This window comes from Malaclemys terrapin, chromosome 9 (genome assembly GCF_027887155.1).
Source record: "Malaclemys terrapin pileata isolate rMalTer1 chromosome 9, rMalTer1.hap1, whole genome shotgun sequence".
Lineage (NCBI taxonomy): Eukaryota > Metazoa > Chordata > Testudines > Emydidae > Malaclemys > Malaclemys terrapin.
Window position 1 is genome coordinate 48,916,370 of NC_071513.1, and position 20,835 is coordinate 48,937,204.

General features: G+C 50.1%; 1 protein-coding gene across 11 annotated transcripts in view; it reads right to left on the reverse strand.

The window, feature by feature from the left end:
- KIF1A (kinesin family member 1A) overlaps nt 1–10,597 on the reverse strand; it is a 182,945-nt gene extending 172,348 nt beyond the window's left edge. For all 11 annotated transcript variants that reach the window (XM_054039625.1, XM_054039621.1, XM_054039620.1 and 8 more), the window contains exon 1: nt 10,538–10,597. The gene's annotated coding sequence lies outside the window, so the exon portion shown is untranslated. The remainder of the gene's footprint in view (nt 1–10,537) is intronic.
- Nucleotides 10,598–20,835: the final 10,238 nt, after the last annotated feature.

Sequence of the window (20,835 nt, forward strand, 5' to 3'; positions counted from 1 at the left end):
TCCCATATGAGCAGAGATTAAAGAGGCTAGGACTTTTCAGCTTGGAAAAGAGGAGACTAAGGGGGGATATGATAGAGGTATATAAAATCATGAGTGATGTGGAGAAAGTAGATAAGGAAAAGTTACTTACTTATTCCCATAATACAAGAACTAGGGGCCACCAAATGAAATTAATGGGCAGCAGGTTTAAAACAAATAAAAGGAAGTTCTTCTTCACACAGCGACAGTCAACTTGTGGAACTCCTTGCCTGAGGAGGTTGTGAAGGCTAGGACTATAACAGCGTTTAAAAGAGAACTAGATAAATTCATGGAGGTTAAGTCCATTACTGGCTATTAGCCACGATGGGTAAGGAATATTGTCCCTAGACTGTTTGTCAGAGGGTGGAGATGGATGGCAGGAGAGAGATCACTTAATCATTACCTGTTAGGTTCACTCCCTCTGGGGCACCTGGCATTGGCCACTGTCGGTAGACAGGATACTGGGCTAGATGGACCTTTGGTCTGACCCAGTACGGCCATTCTTATGTTTCTCATGTTAAAAGTTGTCACTCACAGCCCTCGTTCCCCATCTACTAGCAGCTATTTTAGGACACCCCCACCCCCCGACTACAGTTCAGAGGAGAGCCCTTTTCATCTGCTTGCCATGATGCAGCCACATGGAGAAGAAGCAGGGCCGGCTCCAGGCACCAGCGAAGGAAGCAGGTGCCTGGGGCGGCCAATAGAAAGGGGCGGTAGTCCATCCGTTGTTGGGGCGGCACGTCCGGGTCTGCGTCGGCAATTCGGCAGCGGGTCCTTCAGTGCCTCGCTTTGTCTTCGGCAGCAGCTCAATCGCTCTGCTTCAATCAGGTTTTTTCTTTTTTTTCTTTCTCTTCACCGCTTGGGGCGGCAAAAAAGCTGGAGCCGGCCCTGCGATGAAGGGCCAGAGCAGAATGGCAGCGCAGAGATAGATGAAGCAGGCACAGGGCCTGTGTCGATGCTGAAAGGTGGCACTGTCAGTGGCACAGTGACCCAGCACCCTTTGGTGGCACGATTCAGCGCTGGCTCTGAGGACAGCGTGCCACCTCCTGAATTCCAGGGGCCCCTTCCTGAAGCACATGAGCTTTCCTCAGGGGTTTCCCATCCAATTCGGCCCACAAAAGGTTCCACCCTGCTTAGTTCATGAGATCTGACACAATCACAACCTGAGATAGGGACGTGTCTGTGTGACACAGGGACATTTTATGGCTGGGAAATAAACGCAGGCCTATCAGAGCATGCTGATTAATCCTACTTGATCTAGTTAATTTAGGAGGGATTAACTAACAAGCTTTCCCTTAATCCATGGCACTGCCTGCTCACAAACCCCACATGGCTCAGCCCGCTGGGGCACACAATAAGGGAGCAAGATCACATCCTGGCCCCCCGGGATGGGGTGACAACTGCTCCCATGTAGAAGAGTCTTTGCTGCCTGTGTTGCTTCCTGACAACTGTCCTTTGTCAACAGTTAATAAGAGACGTTGAGAGTATGGGGGGTTGGGGGGAAATCAGAAAGATGCTGAGTCAGCAGCCACTACTCCTTTAACTGGAAAATTCACTCTCATATGCCAAAGAAATGAGCTGTTCTGACCCCGACAGTGCTCGCACCTTTCCTTACAACTGTGTTGCATCCTCTGAGGAAAGCAGCCATTCCGCAAGAAATCACACCATCATCTAACTCCGTCAGGCACCTCTCCTCCTCCCCTGCTACCGATGCAGCTTGGTTCCCGAATCTGAATTCCCCTAAACGCTGCATGACGCAACAGCCCTACACCCGACAGCTCTCACAGCAAACATTGTTCAAAAGGCAAGAGCACGCTTCGGGAGAACAAAAACTCAATGGTGAAAATCTCTCTATCTCCTCTCTTTTGTGCCTGGGCCTCATCTTTGCAGAGTTGGTAAAATCCAGCCAGCTGCCTTTCCTGCCCAGCCTCTATGCGGAGGAGCCCATAATGAGTGCTCTTTTCCGAATCAACAATTCAGTAATCTGAGTGCAGCGCTGAAGACAGTAGTGGCTATTATCACCATCCAGATGCTGGGCTCTCCGCTTTCAGATGGGAGGCAGACAGCACAAGGGGAATGTAGATCAGGAGTAAAGGGGAGAGGTTGGACCAAAAAAGGAACAGGGCCCAGTTTCTGCAGCCTTGAACCAGAAATCACTAGGCTGACACCGCCAGGTGCCCACAAAACCAATAGCCGCTGCCTTTAAGCAACCAACATCTTTAACTCTGATGCACCCGATCCTTTCTAAACTGACACTCACTGGGGGCTCCAGACTGCAATACAGCGCGCCCTGCCTGAGCCAGGGAAACATGGTTAAAGATAAGCACATGAGCACTCCCATTGAAGTCAAGGGTACTATTCATGTGCTTGAAGTTAAGCACGTGATTCAGTGTTTCACTGGATCGGGCTAGAGCACTCAGCACCATATAGGATCAAGCCCTACACCCAGAATGTCAGCTGCCCCATTCAGGGACTCCTTCCCCAGTATTCCAAGGGTGGTGTTTCTGGAACTGAACACAGTCTGTTCTGTTGGCTGAGCTGGAATCAGCCTTGCAATCCAGCAGCAGCAGGACACAACTGCTCCTGCTCTTTTATTTCCACAGCTGCCTCCACCCCAACTCAGCTCCATGCAACATTGAAACTATGATCAGATATACAGATTTCTGAATACATTGCTTGACCCGGAAATTTGTTTTTGCATGCATTGTCCTCCAACTGAACCAGTATATCTAGGGGAGGCACTAGAGTGACAGGGAAGTGCAGGATGGGGATCCAGCCCTCCTGCATATGCTCTAGAGCTGTCCAAAAATCAGTAGCTTTGAGAGAGGTGTGCTTTGGAGCTCACTACCAGGGCTATCTCTTTGTGTTCCAGCCAGAACTGTTCTTACTGGGGCTTCCCAATCCAAAGCTCTCACACAGGGGGCATGCACCTCTGGGGCTAAGCCCTATTCGGAGAGTTCCATAACTGGTGCCAAGGCTTTCCACTAGCCCTGGGCACGGGGGGAATTTCACCCTGACTGATTCACAAAAGCCCTGCTTCCTACGAGACAAACAACTGATGCAGAAGCACTGGAAATCCCTGTCCACATCCTGACACAGAAAACTAGTCCAGAGGTCACGTGACATGGCATCGCTTGAAAGAGCAGTGTTAAGGGAGAGCATCTCAGCTGGGATGGCATTTGGGATCAGCTCCTCAGCTAGTGTAAACCAGCTGTGTTCTGCTGAAGTCAGAGGAGCGACACTCTTTTATCCCAACTGGGAATCAGGCCCATCACCTCCAGTGGAGCAATGCTGGTTTACACCAGCCAAGCATTTGACCCAATGTCTTTAGTTCTGGGTTTGTTCCCATGACAGATGACTGAGTGAGGAGTACAGGGCAGTCCATTGTTGGGCCTAATTAAACAGCACCAGAGACGACTGTGGGCTGATGTCATTGTTCTGTGATGACAATGTCCTGGCTCTAGATGGCATCTATTCTCTGGGACCTGCTATGTGCCGAGCATCAGCTCTCTTTCGTTTCCTGGGTGTTACACTCTCTCATCTCATCACTTTGGTTTTCTCTGCAACACAAAGCCCAGAGCAAGCACCAGCCAGCCTCACATGAGATGATGAATTTGGCTCTTGTGACAGTGCACCCCATAAGGTTTCATGGAAATATGCTTATGAATGTATATATATGACACAACTGGAATATGTTTTATGCTACCTATGCCCTGTAACATATCTCTGTAAAGATTATAATCGACTGAATTTATTCATCCTATTTGTATGCATGTGTCATTATATTCAAAGTTATGAATATTGGTTGTGTACTTGCTTGATTTCTAAGTAGCCTTAGTAAAGCATTTGGTCAGCTTCTTGAGAAAGGAATGTGCAAATTAAGTGCCCAATCAAGAAACACTTAAAGGACAATAAATCTTGGAAGGCTCCAATTCACATAAGAAGTTTACCTGAGGATGTTCAGGGTAGCATGTAAACAATGGCCACTGCCTGTAAAAACTGGGTCATGCATGGACATGTGATTTGCCCATGTGACTCCAAAACTCCATCTTGGAGCTGGACTTTGCATAGGAGAGAGGAGGGGGTCTCCACCCACAAGAGAAAGTCTACTTAAACCCCTGGGAGACCCCTCCATTTTGTCTTCAGCTAGCTCAAGAGATAGCCTCTCCACTCCCCAAGGATACTTGAAAGAAACTGGAACAAAGGACAGTAACTACAGGGGGTGTGAGTAATTGCTGGACCCAGACTAGAAAGTGACTACTCTGTAAGAGGAAGCTTACTGGAACACCATGGAGGGTGAGATTTTGTCTGTATTCAGTTTTCTTACTGTATTAGACTCAGACTTGCATGTTTTATTTCATTTTACTTAGTAATTAACTTTGTTCTGTCTCTTAATACTTGGAACCACTTAAATCCTACTTTCTGTATTTAATAAAAGAACTTTTTACTTATTAATTAACCCAGAGTATATATTAATACCTGGGGGGGCAAAGAGCTGTGCATATCTCTCTATCAGTGTTATAGAGGGCGAACAATTTATGAGTTTACAGATTTATTTGGGGTTTGGACCCCACTGGGAGTTGGGCATCTGAGTGTTAAAGACAGGAACACTTCTTAAGTTGCTTTCAGTTAAGTCTGCAGCTTTAAGGCACGTGGTTCAGACCCTGGGTCTGTGTTGGAGCAGACTGGCGTGTCTGGCTGAACAAGACAGGGTGCTGGAGTCCCAAGCTGGCAGGGAAAGCAGGGGCAGAAGTAGTCTTGGCACATCAGTTGGCAGCCCCAGGGGGGTTTCTGTGATCCAACCCGTGACAGTCTATCATACAGTCCCCTTTTTGCATTATTTATTCTGTCGTGTTCACTTTTTTGTTTTACTCCATACAACAAGAAATATTTAATTTTAAAACAAACATGTGCAAATATAATGAATAGATGTTAATTCAAAACACCATCTTAACATTCAAAATAATTAAACCAATTGATGGGGGAGACTGAAGGACTGGGGAGGTTTTGGTAATAAAAAGGGGATCACCAGCTTGTCAGGTCTGCACAGTAGGGACTGCATGTCGGTACAACTCCTAGCACAGTCCGGCCCTGAACCGGACTATAGCCTCTGGGAACTGCCACAATACAGCTAGCAATTAAAGAAGCAGCATGGTCTAGTGGGTAGGGCACTGGACTGGCAGACAGGAGGCACAGGTGCCAATCCTAGCTCGGTCAATGGCCTGCTGGGTGAATTGGGCAAGTCACTTACACGTGCCTTTCCTGCCCGCTGCCTCCCTTGTCTGGTTAAATTGTCAGCTCTCTGGGGCAGCAGTTGTTCTAGTCTCATTCAGGGCAGATGCTGCTGAAACACGAACAACAGCAACAGTGACCATAAAGAAAAACAAAACAATGCCGCTTAAGCAGCAAAAGGGTAGCTGAGATGGGTGTCAAGGGTGAAGGAGCCAGGTCCAGAGGGGCCTCCTCAATGGTTGCATGTGCATGTGAGTGCAGTCACCTATCCGCTCAATGAGGAGTTAGCCCACCCAGCACTGTGGAGAATTCAAATGTATTCAGGGCTTTCAAAACCAAGCGCACCAGCAGAAAGTCTGTCACTGTGTAGGCAGACAGTGTAAGGAACGCACAATGGGTGTGGTGGGGCCACTAGCTGAAAGGGGTAGACAGTGCCAGCGCCCTTTGGTGCAGTGGAAAATCCAAACTGGATCAGCGGGGCGCAGCCTGCGCTGGCCGTGAAGCTGAGAGAACACCTTGGAGCCTCTGCTGGTTCCATGGAAATGTTATGTCTGAAAGCCATGCCAGGATTCCTGACACCCAGTTCACACCCAGTGTGGACAGTTGCCATCTCAGTGAATTAAAATGGAGGATGCTGGAGTTGTGGAGTCACACACACCTACACTAGGGCTGGGCTGGGCCCACTAACTGCAGACACCAGAAGAGAGACTAGACCCCTGCCCAGGAGCAAAGATTTGTTCTCCTGGAATGGAGGATGAGGCAGCCCTGACACAAAGCCGCTCCTCCAGAGTGCAGACCAAGCACACAAGGGCCATGGGGCGAGATAGACAGTACAGGAGAAAAGAACAGGAGTACTTGTGGCACCTTAGAGACTAACAAATTTATTAGAGCATAAGCTTTCATGGGCTACTGCCCACTTCTTCGGATGCATATCACTCTGCTGATGATATTTTGGCCCTTGTTTAGAAACAGCCTTGCCAGGAGGGCTCCTGTGTATGTTGGACAAGAGACGTTATGATTGATACATGAGGTCTCTGAAGATTCTGATTCCCCACTGGTACCAATGGAGTCCTATAGCTATGGCTGAGGACAAATGGATGGTGGTTCAAGATGACCCCAGTATTTAGTCACTGGATATCACTGCCCCAGCTGATGCATGGAGCAAGACTGACAGGCTTTGAGGGAGATGTCACCAGCTCCCTGCTTCACCATATCTACAATAGCTTAGGAAGTCACTGCCCATTGCCCAGCCCATGTGCAGTCACTGACCCCCACACAAAGGTCAGAATGGTAACATGTTCTATTCCCTTTGCATGGATGTGAAGGGCTGCTCACGGGGCAGGGCAATGGGGAAACAAGCCCTGTGGGTGCCTACAGAGGGTAGCACTAATTCTAGGCACAGGTACTGGACACGTCAGGGATTTGCTCAATATGCAGTGGGCCCAGCTCTGAAAATTCCATAGATCAATGGGTACGTGGGGCCTACCGAAGTAACGCTCCATCATGGTGGCTAGCACTTACTCACCCAGGAACCTCATGGGACACAATGGCTGTTTGAGGATGCAATACTCAGTGGAGCCAAAGGCTGCAGGTTTGACCCTTTACTTGGCTCTGCCAAAGCTTCAGGTGCTGTGTGTCCTGGTGAAGTGAGGATCCGAGGGAATGGGGGGAGGGGCGGCAAAGCAAAGGCAGCAACTAGGGGGGAGGACTCCCAGAAAAACAAAGGAAAATAATTAGGGCTGAAATCTGACAAGCGAGCATCTTTGGGCACCCTCCCTTCTTATACTTAATGTTCAGCCAATCAGCTGCCTACTGAGAACTTCAAATCCAGCTGTACTTGAAGTTTCCTGCTCTCTATCTTCTACTTGTCCCGCAAGCCATAGGACCTGGGCCTGTGCTCTTGTCAACTTTCTCAAGCTATATATGGTCAGTACTTGGATGGGCAACTCCAAGGAAAATTCAAGGCTCACCGGAAGTGGCACTGGTGATTCAAGAGCAGACATTCCCCCCCACACATGCACACACACACACACACACACACACACCCCTACATCTGAGCCAGTGGCAGCAGAGGGCACCAAGTAGCTTGCTGAAGTCCTGACCTGCTGGGGTAATTAGAAGTCTTCTGACATTAATTACAAGTGTTAGAATGGTGCTAGTGTAATGTGTGTGTGCATGTGCGCCATGATGTCTTGACCAAACTTCCCATTTTGGAGGTTGCGTTCTGCCTGCCTAGATCTCCTCTTCACTAAAACCAAAAACATTTGCTGTCCTAATCCAGGGGAACGGAATTGAGCCAGCACTCTGTGCATTGTGCTGACACTGCTGACACTAGCATTTGAAAAATAGTATCCAGCCCTTCTGATTGGGAAATAAACCTTTACAAATTAACATGGTATTACACTGACGCCACTATCAAACCTCAAAAGAATAAAAGCGTCAGCATGACCTTTCCTGGCATTTCAGGAGCCATTTACCCATCCACCCCCTGCAGAAGTGATGCCGGAGAGCACTGCTATATGAGGGACAGGGGAGACAAGGCTGAGCTGAAGGGCTGTCTTACAAAGTCTGCAGAAAAGCAGACCCACTAGCTCCAATGTGCATCATCTTGCCCATCCATCTCTGTTGGGATTGATAATGAAACCTAATGATGACAGGTTAAATCCTATTTTCAGTGTTGTTGTAGCCATATCAGTCCCAGGATATGAGACAGAAAAGGTAGGTAGGCAATATCTTTTACAGAACTAACTTCTGTTGGTGGAAGAGACATGCTTTCGAGCTACACAGAGCTCTTCTTCAGGTCTAGGGCATTTTAGCAGAAACACCCAGCTGCTCTGTGATTGTAGGGACAGCCTGCTAAGACTGCTGCTGCTTTCCCCCTGCAATCTGATCCCTGAACCACTGCCAAGTATTTGGTCTCCATGGGGCTAGACTTATAGGACTGGACTGTGCTAGAGCAGTCTGCTTCCCAACAGGGCTGAAGCTGATAGCTACAGGTGCCTGCATTTAAATGGCACCTGTAGATAAAATAAAAACGAGGAGTCCGGTGGACTGTTAGTCTTTAAGGTAAGACCAGACTCCTCGTTGTTTTTGTGGATACAGACTAACACAGCTACCCCTCTGATATGTAGATAAAGTAGAATCTGCAGAATTCTTTGGGTTTCTTTGGAATGAAGGTGCTGTAGGAATGTCAGATTAAATTAGGTGGTTGTTGTTGGGCTCCCAGTGAGCAGACACACCCAAATTCAGAGTGGGGCAGGGAGGAATAGCATCTCCCAGCCCCTCGTTACTTTGTTAGAAGGCGGTGCTCTCCTTCACCCCAGCTACAGACTGCAACTGCAGAGCTGTGCCTGGCCTCAGCAGAAGAGAGAGGAGCCTGAATTCGGCCCACTAGATCTTCCCCAGTGCGTGCCCAGGCACTAGCCATGCTCAGTGCACTCAGCCATGTCCACAGGCAGCCATGTTGTTCCCAAGATGGCCTTGAGTGACAATGCAGACAGCGTGCTCTGAACCCTGTCCCTCCAAGTCTGGAAGCATTCCCTCCCACACGCTCCCAGCCACCACTGACCCAGGGTGCCAGAGGCGCAAGATCATTCTCGAAGCTGCACTCTGGCAGGACAGGGCACGCTCCCAGCTGGGGCATGTCCCTCTTCCCTTTGTCTAGGAGGATGAGGACGTTCAGACTGTGGGCTGTGAGCCATCTGACCTTTTCAGCTCAGGTAGCGGGGCAGGCTCGAACCGCAGAATAGCACTACACACCCTCCCTCTTTCTTCTAACACCCAACAAATACACACGTGCTGCCAGCCCTACCACGACAATAGCACAGCCTCGAAAACCTGCAAAATGGCCGACACCCAGCCATGGCTTCCCAGCCAAACCCTCTGCCCAGCCCCTTGGGATTTTGGAAAAAGGAGAAATGAAGACCTCTCCCTGGTGAGCAACATCTCCCCCCATGTGCATCGGATGAGATCATCCACCACGGCTGCACTGCTAGGGACACGCTGCATTCCACCATACAGGGCGGCTCTAACATGCACATTCATCCACAGCTTCCCCTGAAGATGCTTATTCATCAAAAAGCCTTTTGGTCAGTGCCCCTACCACATTCCCAAGGCAAACTGAATGCGGAAGGCAGATAGACAAGTCACCAACAAACCCAGCGACAGACCTGGACAGCAAGATGGACATTTTGCTTACACTCTCCCTGCCCCATTCTGCCTCTCTGGAAAATGCCATTTCTCCCAAGGAGCCCAGTTTGGAATCGAACCCAGGCACAGGTTGTTGCTAGATCCCATGACTTCTGCCCACTGGATAGCAGCCCCGGATCCAGGCCCCATGACTCTGCATTCTCTCCATCACTCTGCCAGGAACAGGGTGGGGTGATGGTTAGTACTGAGGCATGGCTGGCTCCTAACCCTCCTCGCTGGATTTCTTTCTGTGATACATGCAGCAATGTAGTTATGGTGGTAAATAACAGGGAGCACACAGGACTGAGACTCTGTCCAGGATGGGAGAGGGGATCAGGAGAAAGGGCTGACAGAGAAGAGCCATGGGGAACTGCCATCTCTATTATTTAGGAGCAGATCTCAGCAGAATTCACTAGCCCAAGCCTCTGCTTCAGGGATAGGAACTTTGGATAGGGCAGGCAGGTACACACGGCCTGGGGGAAGCATCCGAGAAGCAGGAGAGATGCTAGGAAGCTACATGGATCCTGATGAGCAAGCAGCAATATTTATTTTTTACGGGAGAAGCAACGTTCTCTCCCTGCCACACCCGACACTCTGCGTCTCCAACCTTCTCTTGCCTGTTTTCCACTCCTGCCTCGCCAATCCCCTAGGATTATACCCTCCCCACCTCACCCCACCACCATCTCCCCGGCTACTCCTGTTCTCGCCAAGGGTGGCAAGAAACCAGCCCTACGGGCATAACAACAGCGGACCCATCCCTGCTCCCCGCACCCAGAGAGGGCTTGCTCCGTGTGTGTTTCACCTGGGTGGGGTGGGAAGATCTCATGGGGTTTGTCTCTCCCCCCCCACTGCCCCAACCCCGCAGGGGGTCCAGCCCAGCCAGGGGACAGGGCAGGGTCCGTGGCCCTAGGGGGTGTAGAACTCCAGCGCAGAGCGCTGCGAACCTGCTCCATTGTTCTCCCCGCAAGGGAGTGGGGGTCTGCCCCAAACGGGTCTGCCCAGGCTGCTGCCCAGAGGTGACGAATCCCAGCGGCAACTGCTGGGGCTCCCGCCCCTGGCCGATGCACCTGCCGGGCCCGGGGCGGAAGGATGCTCTTACCTCGGCCGCGGCTCAGCGGCTCCCCGCGATCGGTGCAGGCATCGGCAGACTGCAGCCGGCGCTTCGCGAGCTGCTCTGCGCCGCCGCCGCCGAGCCGGGCTCAGGGGTGCGCGGCCCGCCCCTGCCTCCACCTCTGCCTCTGCCCCTCGGCCGCTGGTTGGCTGCGCTGGACGCCCGGCCCGCGAGCGGGGGGCCGCTGGGTGACATCACAGCTGGGGCCGGGCCGTCACTGCGGCAACGGGGGGGGGGGAAGAGAGGGAGCGATCCCGAGGCACACAGCCCCTCCCCCAAAACCCTATCCCCCCAGCCTCCTTCTCAAGCCCCTCACAGGGACCTGCAGCCGCCCCCCGCAACCCTGTCTCCCGCACCGCCCAACTCATGCCCCCCCCCCCGGATCTCCAGCCTGCAGCCCCCACTCCAACTCCTGCCCCCCCAGCGCACAGGTACAGCCCGCTGTAGAGCCCCCCCCCCGAACTCACAGTCCCCCCCAAGCTCTGCCCCCCCCCAGGGATTCCGAACCCAGCAGCCTCCACCCCAACTCTTGCCTCCCCAGGGACCCTCAGCCCCCATCCCAAATCCTGCCCCCCAGAGACCCCTAGCCCAGCAGCCCTCATCCAAATCCTGCCCCCACAACCTCCATAGACCCCCCACCCAGCAGCCCTTTCCCAAATCCTGCAATCCCCAACCCAACTGCCCCTACTCCAAATCCCTCCCCCCTCCACCACACCACCCTGGCACAGCCCTGTGCGGATCCCCCCAAAGCCCTCAGCCCAAATCCTGCCCCCACAGCCCCCAGCAGCCCCATCCCAAATCCTGACCCACAGCTCAGCAGCCCCCACCCCAAATCTTCCACACACACACACACACACACATCACCCAGTCATGTCCCCTGCAACAGTTGCACCTGCTGGAGCCCCAGCATAATCCCCCAATACCCTCAGTCCAGCAGATCTCACCTGCTGTCCCAACCCCACTCCTTCCCGACAGGGATGGTCTCACCCCCCCCACCCCCAAGGAGAAATAGCCTCACAGACACATAGCTGTGTTGTTAAAAGGATGCCTGTATGCAGGGAGCAGCACGGTCCAGAGGATGGAGCACTGGGCTAGGATGCAGAAGACTGGACTTCTGTTCCCAGCACTGCCACCCACCTGTTGTGTGACCTTGAGCAACTCCCCTTTCTGGGCCTCTTTCTCCCTGATGTATTTAGGCTGTATGCCCTGCCCTGAAGAACTTGTCTCTCACTATATGTACAGCAACTAGCACAAAGGGACCTCTAGGCCCTACTGTGATATAAATAATACTTTCTTTGGTTTGCTCATATCCCTCCCCCTTTCTCTACCTCCTCTCTTCCGGTTTCATCACCTCACCCTTACCCCCAAAAACTACTTGAATTCCACCTTGCCAAAATCTCTGACCTCATCTCTATCACATCCTCCAATCACTAATGCCCACCTACCTTTGTGTGCATTGTGTCAGTGCCTTCTTCCATACCACTCCCATCCACCCAATAACTCCTCTTCATTCTCATCCTTTCTAATGATTCACCTCATCCATGCTGCCTGGGAGAAGTGAGTCAAAGAGAACCACTAGTAGGAAATAAGGCTCATGCTTTTAAAGTTCTACTCTACCCTGGGGTTCTGCAATACCACCACACACAGGGTCTCTCTTCCCAGGGAAACCCCCAACCCTCTCACCCACCTTGCCTCAGTGGCTACTGCCAGTCATCAGCTAGCCCCCTCTCACTTGGGCAAACTGCAGTCTGTAAAGACCACTCATCGCCTTTGGGTGGACCTGCTGCCTTTGCCTAACCCCAGTCCACTCCTCTAAAACCCCTGTACCGGCTTTGGCCTTTAGCAAGGCCCACAGCCTGGGGATTTGCCAGGCTGGAGCTCCACAGTGCCTTTTGGCTTTCCCCAGCCCTGCTCTACTCCCAGTACCGAAAGTTCCCAGACAACCACATCCAGAAAGAGAAAGACTAACTCCCTGTTTTCTTGCAGGAACCCTTCTTATACTGGCCAAGCCGGGCCCTGATTGGCTGCCTCAGTCCCAGCCCTCTCCAAGGACTGGCTTTTAACCCTTTCAGGGCCGGAGCGGGGTGACCACCCGCTACAGTGAGAGAGAGCCCAGGCTGGTGGGTCAGAGGGCTCAATGGTACCCCAGTTCCAAAGGGCAGCCTGGTGGGGGGAAACCCATCACAGTGTGTGAGAAGGAGAGAGTTTATTTTGGCTCTCAGGCCCAGAAGCTCAAATGTATTTAGACTCCTAACTTCCTCTGAAATCAATGGAGTTAGGAGCCTGGGAGGATCTGGTCATCAGAGCCCAACCTGAGTTTGCATGACTGGTAGCTAAAAATCCAACCCGGGTTTTACTTGGAAACTGAGAACATCTCATCTGGAAATCACAAATGGCAACAACATGGAAACTCACTGTGCCCTCCCAACAATCCCCTTCCAGAGCAGAGCCGAATTTCAACTGAACCCTGTAGGCATGGCACACTCAGTAACCACGTGAACTTACTGCTAACCCTTGGTATTCCTCACCCCATCCCTGCTCTGCTGTCTGCTGACCCCATGTGCTGACTCAGGTTTAGAGGTCAGCAGTAAGTGCTTCAGGGCAGGGAACCTGGCTTTTTATCTGCAGTGGCAGGACTTGGTTGTGCCGGATGTCCCTGCCCTGCACCTGAATCGTGTCATCGACTTCAGTGATCACATCCTTAAAGCTGAACACGTGTGCAGGGGTTCTGGAACAATTTGTATAGTGGGGGTGCTGAGAGCCATTAAACCAAACTGTAAACCCTGGCTATAATGGAAAACACTTAAATCCAGGGGGTGCTGAAGCATCCCCCACAATCCTAGTTCCAGCACCTATGCATCTGTGTCAATGTTTTACTGGCTCAGGCCCAGCGTGCTCAGCACCTGGCAGGATAAACCCCTTGTTGGGAGACTGGCTGTGTGCCTCTGGCCAGCAGGACCACCTAATGGCAATAGTCTGGGGCATAATGATCTGGAGGATGGCGTGGACTGCACCCTCAGCAAGTTTGCACATAACACTAAACTGGGAGGAGTGGTAGATATGCTGGAGGGTAGGGATAGGATACAGAGGGACCTAGACAAATTATAGGATTGGGCCAAAAGAAACCTGATGGGGTTCAACAAGGACAAGTGCAGAGTCCTGCACTTAGGACGGAAGAATCCCATGCACTGTTACAGACTAGGGACCGAATGGCTAGGAAGCAGTTCTGCAGAAAAGGACCTAGGGGTTACAGTGGACGAGAAGCTGGATATGAGTCAACAGTGTGCCCTTATTGCCAAGAAGGCTAACGGCATTCTGGGCTGTATAAGTAGGGGCATTGCCAGCAGATCAAGGGACGTGATCGTTCCTCTCTATTCGACATTGGTGAGGCCTCATCTGGAGTCCAGTTTTGGGCCCCACACTACAAGAAGGATGTGGAAAAATTGGAAAGAGTCCAGCGGAGGGCAACAAATATTATTAGAGGGCTGGAGCACATGACTTATGAGGAGAAGCTGAGGGAACTGGGATTGTTTAGTCTGCAGAAGAGAAGAATGAGGGGGGAATTTGATAGCTGCTTTCAACTACCTGAAAGGGGGTTCCAAAGAGGATGGATCTACACTGTTCTCAGTGGTACCTGATGACAGAACAAGGAGTAATGGTCTCAAGTTGCAGTTGGGGAGGTTTAGGTTGGATATTAGGAAAAACTTTTTCAGTAGGAGGGCGGTGAAGCACTGGAATGGGTTACCTAGGGAGGTGGTGGAATCTCCTTCCTTAGAGGTTTTTAAGGTCAGGCTTGACAAAGCCCTGGCTGGGATGATTTAGTTGGGAATTGGTCCTGCTTTGAGCAGGGGGTTGGACTAGATGACCTCCTGAGGTCCCTTCCAACCCTGATATTCTATGATAACACCTAACAGTGAGAGTCCAAGGGTCAGTTCCCCTGGCAGTTGCAGCTTGGGGTAGCATCACCCCTGCTGAGAATGCCAAGGCTGCCCTGCCTAGCAGCAATAGTTTGAGGTAGCATCGCCCCTGGCAAGAGCGGGGGTAGGGGAACCTGGGCCTACCCTAATCCACTGGGTTCCAACCCAGGGCCCTTCAAAGCAGTATCCCTTATACAGGGGCTGAGGCCTGATACCCCTAAACATGCTCCTTGGGTCCCTTCCTACCCTATCATCTTGGGCTAGAATTGGGGTCCCTCCTGTGTACCCTGTGAGGCGCCTCCTCCATTGGCAAAAGCAAGCCATCACCTTCAGCTTCCATGGTTGACAGGCTTCCAGTGGCTTAGATTTGAGGCTCAATCTTGGCAGCATGGAGCCCTGGTGGCTTCCCAGCAGGAGGCTGCTGCACCCAATTGCTCTCCTCCTGGGCCAGCCCAGACTGAGCTGAGTCTCTCCCCTCTAATTCTCCCTCCACCAGGAGCATGCCCAGCAGAAGCAAGGAGGCATGGCCTCCTGGGCCCAGAGTAGATCTTTAACTTTTGCCTCACCAGTGTGGGGCTGGTATATCCCATCACATCCCTACAGCACCTAGGCTCTGGGTTCTGTAAATATAAAATAATTATAACAGGCAGGGCCGGCTCCAGGCGCCAGCTTGTCAAGCAGGTGCTTGGGGCGGCCACTCTGGAGAGGGGCGGCACGTCCAGCTATTCGGCAGCAATTCGGCGGACGGTCCCTCACTTCGGCTTGGAGCGAAGTAACTCCCGCCGAATTGCTGCCGCAGATCACGATCGCGGCTTTTTTTTTTGGGGGGGGGGGGGGGGGCTGCTTGGGGCGGCAAAACCCTGGAGCCAGCTCTGATAACAGGACTCCTCCCCAGTACAATCTCATCTCTCCCTACTTGCTCCAATCAGACACAGACATCTCAGGAGCCTTCTTTCCCAGCATTCCTTCACTCAGTCCCAGTGAAAGAGGCAGTGGTAGCCTGTGATTAGCCAGCTTGCACTGTAATACCTATAGGAAACACCATGGCCAGACCTTTGTAAGAGATGCATTTACCATCAAGCCTTTCATTCCCCTATCCCTGGCACAGCTTGAGTGCAGAATTGTCCTCCTGACATAGACACAGTCTGTCAATTCCACAGACACATGAATGGGAGACACAAAACCCAAGGAATGACAAATATTGGCTGCGTCTTTTTACTTGAACATAAGAACGGCCGTACTGGGTCAGACCAAAGGTCCATCTAGCCCCGTATACTGTCTACCGACAGTGGCCAATGATAGGTGCCCCAGAGGGAGTGAACCTAACAGGTAATGATCAAGTGATCTCTCTCCTGCCATCCATCTCCATCCTCTGACAAACAGAGTCTAGGGACACCATTCCTTACCCATCGTGGCTAATAGCCATTAATGGACTTAACCTCCATGAATTTACCCAGTTGTCTTTTAAACGCTGTTATAGTCCTAGCCTTCACAACCTCCTCAGGTAAGGAGTTCCACAAGCTGACTGTGCCCTGTGTGAAGAAGAACTTCCTTTTATTTATTTTAAATAAAAAAGTTTGAGTTTTTCACACACACATCTGCTTTTCAAAGTCTCCAGAGATCAGATGTGCCATAAACAACAAGCCCCGATGGAGCTGCATCCACAGCCCAATGAAATCGGGAACCTCTGTCCATTCCACTCTGCTGGGCTTAGGAGCAGGCCTCTGCGGACTAGTGTTTGCAGATGCAAATTCCGAGGGAAGGTCAAGTTTCTTTGGAAATTTATATCAGTCTTAGTTTTGTTTCAAAGGGCTTTAAAACAAGAGGCAGACCCTCAGCTGTTATAAATCAGCATTGCCCCATTGACTCCAATGGGCTTTGAAGGCCAGGGGCTGCGGACCAGATTTCCAACACATCTCAGCACCCACAAGTGCAATTGGATTTTCAACAGAGATCTGCTCCCCTTTGACACAATCGGAGATACTGGGTGTAGGGCTAGATTTCCACATCAACTAGGAAGTGAGTGACCCACATAGAGACAGTCCCGACAATAGAATGCGAAGCCATCGTACTTTGATTGTACATTCTTATTTAGGTCATTCTTATTTAGGGCTCCAGATTGATCCCAGCAATTACAGGCCTGTAAGCCTGACTTCAATACTGGGCAAACTAGTTGAAACTATAATAAAGAACAATATTATCAGAAACATAGATGAACATAATTTGTTGAGGGGGTAAACAATTTTAATAAGGGGAAATCATGCCTTACCACTCTACTAGAATTGTTTGAGGGAGTAAACAAGCATGTGGACCAAGGGGATCCAGTGGATATAGCGTACTTAGATTTTCAGAAAGCCTTTGAAAAGGTCCCTCACCAAAGGCTCTTATACAAAGTAAGCTGCCACAGGATAAGAGGAAGGTGCTCTCATGGATTGGTAACTGGTTAAAAGATAGGAAACAAAGGTTAGGTATAAATGGCCAGTTTTCAGAATGGAGAGAGGTAAATAGTGGTTTCCCCCAGGGGTCTGTTCTGGGACCAGTCCTATTCAACATTCATAAATGATCTGGAAAAAGGGGTAAACAGTGAGGTGGCAAAATTTGCAGATGATACAAAATTAGTCAATATAGTTAAGACCCAGGCAGACTGCGAAGAGTACAAAAGGATCTCTCAAAACTGGGTAACTGGGCAACAAAATGGCACATGAAATTTAATGTTGATAAATGCAAAGTAATGCACATTCGAAAGCATAATCCCAACTATATATATAAAATGATGGGGTCTAAATTAGCTGTTACCACTCAAGAAAGAGATCTTGAAGTCATTGTGGATAGTTCTCTGAAAACATCCACTCGATGTGCAGTGGCAGTCAAAAAAGTGAACAGAATGCTGAGAATAATTAAGAAGGGGATAGAAAATAGGACAAAAAAATATCGTGTTGCCTCTATATAAATCCATGATATGCCCGCATCTTGAATATTGTGTGCAGATGTGGTTGCCCCATCTCAAAAAAAGATATATTGGAATTGGAAAAGGTTCAGAAAAGGGCAACAAAAATGATTAGGGGCATGGAACGGCTTCCTTATGAGGCGAGATTAATAAAACTGGGACTTTTCAGCTTGGAAAAGAGACGGCTAAGGGGAGATATGATTGAGGTCTATAAAATCATGACTGGTGTAGAGAAAGTAGATAAGGAAGTGTTGTTTACTACTTCTAATAGCACAAGAACTAGGGGTCACCCAATGAAATTAATAGGCAGCAGGTTTAAAACAAATAAAAGGAAGTATTTCTTCACACAATGCACAGTCAACCTGTGGAACTCCTTGCCAGGGGATGTTATGAAGGCCAAGACCATAAGTGGGTTCAAAAAAGAACTAGAAAAATTCATGGAGGATAGGTCTATCAATGGCTATTAGCCAGGATGGGCAGGAATGGTGTCCCTAGGCTCTGTTTACCAGAAGCTGGGAATGAGCAACAGGGGATGGATCACTTGATGATTACCTGTTCTGTTCATTCCCTCTGGGGCACCTGGCACTGGCCACTGTTGGAAGACAGGATACTGGGCTAGATGGACCTTTGGTCCAACCCAGTAGGGCCATTCTTATGTCATGAGCTCTTTATCCACCTTCACATCCTTCCTCAGACCAGACCTTTGCCGTGATGCCTACAAAAAAATTATGCTGACTGATAGTGTCTCATTGTTTCCTTGTACTCTCCTGCCTGTCTTTGTGTATCCAGCTTTTCTCTCTTGTCCTATGCTTAGATTGTAAATTTGTTGGGGGGCAGGGACTGGCTTTTTGTTCTGTGTTTGTCCAGCACCTAGCACAATGGCCTCCTGGGCTATGACTAGAGCTCCTAGGTGCTACAGGAATACAAATAAGTAAGCAAGCTCCAAGTGTGGGATTCAGATGGCTAGAACACCTCTGTCAGGGTGGAGTTTATCCTTTGTATTTTATTGTGGAGCCCTTTAGGAACTATTTTTAAAATGACAGTTGAGATTCCCACATCACCACAAGACTCAGGGGTTCAGGATTTGCAAAAAAACCCTTTCAAATATCATGATTTGGTGACACTGCATCTACTTCAGGCCCCCTGCATCCCCAGAGGCACTTCATTTCATTTGCTTCCCTCTGCTTGAAAAGGGAACTTGGGTGGCTCCATGGCACCAGTCCTGCTCCCGTCCCAGACATCGTGCAGGGCCCCAATACGCAAAGAGAGGACCCTCAAATCAAGGCTGCAGTTGCAATGGAGCAAATTTATAACAATGACATAATACCTACCTGTTATGTAGCATTTTTCATCAATAGATGAAAGGAGGGCACTGTCATTATTCCCATTTTACAGATGGAGAAATTGAGCACAGAGGCTTGCCTGAGGTCACCCAGCAGGCCAGAGCTGGGAATAGAACCAGGTGTCCTGAATCCCAGTCCAGTGCTCTATGCACTAACCTTCCTCACCCCCAACTTCTTGTGGCTACACTGAAAACAAAGTGTACACCTTTCTTACCTGCAAAGGGTACTTCTTTGCTAGACACTGCCAGGTTCTAGATGGGGTTTAAACTGGTTGAAAAATTTTGAATTTTTTTTAACAAAAAAGCTAGAGATAAATTTTTCATTAAAAAATGTCTCTCTTTTAAGCCAGCTGTAAGTTTCCACTTTATAGCACTTGATTAGATGAGTGCGTGACCCAGGCATAATTGTAGGTTTATTAAAATATTATTTAGATACCAAAATAAAGATATTTTTATCCTGGGAAACGTCAAATATCTATTAACTGAGAGCACACATTGCCCATGAAGCAGAACTGATACTTCTTGAGAGTAATGTCATACATCCTGTTTGGTACTAAAAAGGATATAACATAAGTTTATGGTGAGATGATGTATGTGGACTTCTATTTCAGAGCAATCAGTGTGTGTCATTAGTATACCCACGTATAAATAAATCAATATTAGCGTGTAGGGACAAAAATCAGGAAAGCCAAGGCAAAGAATGAAATACTGGCAAGGAATGTTAGAGACAAGAAGGGGTTTGTAGCGAGGCGATGGGATACCCCACAGCCCCGCTGAGGGCCGAACCTCCCCTAACACCAACGTGGGCGGAGCCACTGGGTCCGGCGCCTGCCCCTCAGAGGTCACTGCGCCGACCCGGAAGTATAAAAGCCTGCCTGCAGAGCTCAGTGGAGAACAAGCTGCCAGAGAGCTGATGTCTGTGCCTGAGCTCCCACTTAGGAGACAGCAGCAGGCCGTGACTGCCCTGAGGACTCACTGGGCCAGCCAAGCCTACCCCTCGCCCGTTACCCTGAGGAGGACTGGCTGAGCCTGCCCCTTTCCAGCTACCCCGAGGAGGAGTCGAGCCTGCTCCTTTCCAGCTACCCCGAGGAGAAGCCGAACCTACCCTTCGCTACCTACGCGGAGGAACCGATGCTGGTGGAGACCACCAAGGACACTAGTACGGCCTGGGCTGCTACAGACTCATTGACTCAGCCCCTGCTTAAGGGCCTGGGTTCCTGACTATTTGATTGCAGCCCGCCTTGATTGAGGGCTCGGGGCTTTTCCTGAACTATTAGCTCAGCCCCTGCTTAAGGACCTGAGCCCCTAACCGTGTGTTTGCTGTCCCACACTACCACCGGACCAGGACTGACGGCGGACCAGAGCGAGGCGGCGGGATACCCCACAGCCCCGCTGAGGGCCGAACCTCGGCTGAGACCTCTACAGGGTTCTTCAGATATCACAGACAAAAAAGAAAGATGGATTGCATGCCATACTTGCAAAGGCTGAAGGAACTGCGTATGTTCAGTTTGGAAAAGAGGAGATAAGGGGGAACATGATAGCAGTCTTCAGATATTTGAAAGACTGCCATAAAAAAGGTGGAGAAAGGCTGTTTTCTCTTGCACACAAGGCAGGATAAGATGCAATGGGGTCAAACTACAGCACAGTGGATTTAGATTAAATCTCAGGAAACACTTCTTAACTGTAAGAACAGTAGGACAATGGAACAGATGCCTAGGGAGGTCGTGGAAGCTCCTTCACTGGAGGTTTTCAAAAGGAGGCTGGAGCCATCTGTCTTGGAGGGTTAGACACAATAAATCTGGCATCTGGGCAAGGGGTTAGACTAGATGATCCTTGCAGTCCCTTCTAACCCTGTGAGTCTATGTTTCTAATACATTTCAGTCAAGATTGGATGTTTTTCTGAAAGCTCTGCTCTAGGAATTGTTTTGGGACAGGTCTCTGGCCTGTGTTATGCAGAGGTCACACTAGCTGATTACAGTGGTCCCTTCTGGGCTTGGAATCTGTGAATCTATGAATGTCTATGGATCAAACGAATGCATCTGACCTGAGTTGGTCTGCCCAGCACAAAGCAGATCCTGAA